General features: G+C 49.8%; 1 pseudogene across 1 annotated transcript; it reads left to right on the top strand.

Moving 5' to 3' along the window:
• Window positions 1–219: 219 nt before the first annotated feature.
• Window positions 220–2696, top strand: LOC146762870 (ubiquitin carboxyl-terminal hydrolase 35-like; annotated as a pseudogene). Its single transcript, XR_014943342.1, has 4 exons — window positions 220–228; window positions 534–640; window positions 1112–2298; window positions 2571–2696. The product of XR_014943342.1 is annotated as a ubiquitin carboxyl-terminal hydrolase 35-like (transcript).
• Window positions 2697–3893: the final 1197 nt, after the last annotated feature.

The raw sequence follows: 3893 nt of genomic DNA, 5'->3' as shown, positions 1-3893 counted from the left end.
ATTTCCCAGTAATTTCCTACAATCCTTCTAGTTATTTTTCTTTTGGCCTAGTACGTAAAGTCATTTCTCCAGGTAATTACGGGTCTGCCACTGTATTAATGTGACAACAATTGCCTAAAGGCACTGATTACGTTGCCCAGTAATGCAGTTTACCTCCCTGCAGAGATCAGAGGATGGGTGGAAGTTTAGTCGATTTTTATAGGTTTCTCTTTTTAATCAATGGACTTGGTATCAAATTAAGGATCAAATTAAGTACAGGCTGAAGTTAGTAGAAGTCTGTGGATCAGGAACAGAAAGCATTTTGAAACTGAATGAAGAAATGAATGCATGTATTGTTCATATGAGTAACTAATTGATACATGCTGGTTAAAGGGGGCACATAGAATCTGTTATCCCCGTGGCAGTCCAACAGAGGGATGTTCAGCAGGGCTGAAATTCATCCTTCCAGTGCTGGTTGCCACATACCAAACCAGTCTTCTCCTATATGAAGTGAGACCCGGTGGCTTAAATGTGTTTTTCCCTCTCTCTACCAGCAACCTGCCATCTCACCAGAGAGCTTCCTGTCTGCCTCCCAGCCATTCTGGTTTACCCCAGGTTCTCAGCAGGACTGCTCAGAGTATCTCAAGTACCTCCTGAATCGGTATGTGGCAAGCAGTATTAATTTTGGAGCCCAGACGTGGTGATGCCCCAAGCATTCACATCATATGAAATGCTGACCCCTCTGAAGTGGTGCAAGCGGCTGAGAACAGAGACTGGGAGTGAAAGATGGGAAAACCAGTCTGGGACTTCTTAGTAGAACTCTGTTTGTGCCGACCTGGGGGGAAGAAATGAATTGGGCTTGAAAATTTCTGAAATTGCCCCACGTTCAGAGGAAAACTGTTTGCCTGACAAGCCTCCTCTCTAAAATGGTGATTTTGCCTTTCTTTCACCAACAAATCCCAAGTCTCCAGAGTCCTGGTGATGTCGTGCAAAGTGGGGTCAATGCACGCTGACCATCTGTGCCTTCTGCAACACCACACTTGGCATCAGGCCCCTGTGCACACACAGAAACCGTACTGTAGAAACTCGTGCTGTATGTTTTATTGTTCTCATCTTTTTCCTTCTACCAAAGATTACATGAAGAAGAAAAAACTGAAAAGATCTACTACCAGCAGCTCAAGGAATCCAGCTTGATGTCTCAAGACATGGAGCATCAATCCATAAACAAGACACTGGTTGAGAAGATGTTTGGGGGAAAAATGTTGACAAAGATTCGTTGCTTGAAGTGTTTAAACGTGTCTTCACGAGAAGAAGCCTTCACAGACCTGTCATTGGCGTTCCCCCCATCAGACAGGACCACGCGCAGGCCAGGAAGCACGTCTGTTGTACAAGTGGAAGAAATCAGCCCACAGTTTATTGAGTCCCCCAAAAAGCAGCCAACAGGATCTGCCTGGATCCGGAGGAAGCCTGCTGTGTCTGGAGATCCCGGAGCCCAGCCGGTGCTGATGGAAATACTGGGTTTGCAGGAGCCCAGAGAACCAGCACATACAACCAGAGATGCTCACTGGACTTCTGGGGAGGAGACACGCGCTCCTAAGGAGTCCCGATCTCTTGGGGATTTAATCAACAATTTTCTATCCCCAGAGAGACTGACCGCAGAGAATCAATACCACTGCAAGAAATGTGCTTCCTTGCAGGATGCTGAGAAGGTGGCAGAGCTGACAGAGGCCCCACATTACCTCATCCTCACACTGCTGCGCTTCTCCTTCGACCCAAAGACCATGAAGAGGACGAAGATCCTGGACAATGTCTCCATTCCTGAGGTGCTCAAACTGCCCATCCTCGTCAGCTCTGAGGAAACTGAGGACGTTTGTCCGCATGGGATGGGCAGATCTGACCTGGGCAGAACCTTTGTGTCCACCATGTACGACCTCTGCAGCGTGGTGGTGCATTCAGGCATCACCTCCAAGAGCGGACACTACTACTGCTTCTGCAGAGAGTGCACCGATACCGTGCCCAACACACAGCCTCGGGATGGGACACCAAAACTGGCTTCCAACAAGCAGCTGGACTCTGAGATCCCGTGGTACCTCTTCAACGACCACAGGGTTTGCACCTGCTCCTTTGAAACCATCAGCAACCTGACTTCTTTATTTCCCAGTGCCACTGCCTACATGCTCTTCTACAGGCAGCGGGCAGAGAGACCAAGCTCCCCACTGCATGCGGCTGTGGCAGAAGTCAGGAAACTGCACAGCCGGTCCTTCCCTCAGTAAGGACTTGATGGAAGCCATCTCCAAAGACAACATCCTCTACTTGCAGGTAGATATCGCAGGTGTATACAGCTTGCACTTTCCCATTGAGATTGGGTGTCTAGGTGCTGGTTTTGGATACCCATGTGGCTGGAGAGATACGACACTTTGATGTATCTCTTCAACCAACTTTGAGAGATGAGTTACATGTCTCAGCAACACCAGATTATTTGGGGGAAAAATTGTCGAGATCAAACGGGACAGCACAAAATGGTGGGAGCAATTCCCAAGCATCATTTCCATCTGTATAACAACAGTGTACTTCTGTCGTTTCTCCTACAGGAGCAGGAGCAGGATAAGGGGGCGAGGAACAGAGCTGTCTACATTTCCACTTTGCCAACATCCCCGCTGTGGTGGAGAGACTCCATAAGAAGACAGTTCCTGATACAACAAAGTGCAGCCCCCTGAAAAGGTTGAAAGTTCACAGCTAGAAAGACATCCAACGTCCAAAACATCCTTCATCCAGCCACCACCAGAGTCCTCCACCACATCTTTGTGACATGCTTAAAAGAGCGGGACAACAAATTAATAATTTCTCAAAATTCCATCCATTTTCCCTAATAAACATCCCTCCACCACAATCTCATGTGTCTTATGGTGTTTGATTCCACACGTTACCAGTATTCCAAGGTAGTGAGCCTGCAAGCTTGCTTGGTGGCACTGAGCAGCAACCGGTTGACCTGGACGATGCTGAGAGACCGAGCGGCTTTGGTTGGGACTTTTGTGCTCCACTGGGCCCTTCTTGTGTCACTGGTGACCTCTAGATGCTGTGAGAGTACACGGCAGACCCAGCTGTTTGTCCAGATGTGTCTTTAGGACTTGTTACTCTGGTGTTAATTGGTTACTCTGGGCCAGACCTGCCAGGCTTGACAACCAGGCTGTCATTTAAGACGCCTTGAACTAAGGCCCTTAAACCCACCAGCTACTTCTTAAAAAAGGAATGGAACAAAACCAGATTCGCTGTATGCACCCTATGTAAGTGCACACTATGGAAAGCAGAAGTGGAGTCCTCAGTACATGGAGACATGGAGCTGTTGGAGCACATCCATAGAAGAGCCACAGTAAGGATCCAATGGATAGAACACCTCTCCCACGAGGACAGGTTGAGAGCTGAGGCTGTGCAGCCTGGAGAACAGCAGGCTGTGAGGTAACCTGAGAGCAGCCTTCATGGCACCAGGTCGCCGTTCCCAAGCCAGCTTGGTGAGGCACAGTCGTGGGCAAGGGGACTCCTCGTGTCCTGCTGCCATCACTGCCCACGGCCTCAGGGGACCTCAGTGGGATTTTCCATGCAGCTCCATGGACACACGTGGACAAGCACGACTCATACAGGCACGATGGGAACAGCTGGGGGCAATCGCGGGGCGCAGCGTGTTTGCTCCAAGAGGTGAGTGTCCTGCTGTGCACGTGGCACAGAGCTGCCCCCGCCGTGGGTTGCAAAAGGAGCTCATTTCTGTTCCCAAAATAAGAGCGGGTTGCCACACAGCCCGACTGTCCTTCGGCCCTTCTGGCAGCTCTGGGCAGCGCTGCTGGTTCTGCTCACGGCTGGGATTTCAGCAGCACTTCCTCACCCCCGGCTTCATCTCTGAGTGTTCCGTGTTCCCTCCG

This window comes from Coturnix japonica, chromosome 1 (assembly GCF_054131305.1).
Source record: "Coturnix japonica strain WE chromosome 1, WE-NBRP24, whole genome shotgun sequence".
NCBI lineage: Eukaryota > Metazoa > Chordata > Aves > Galliformes > Phasianidae > Coturnix > Coturnix japonica.
The sequence above is the reverse complement of the archived record's forward strand: the minus strand, read 5'-3'. Positions and strand labels throughout refer to the sequence as shown.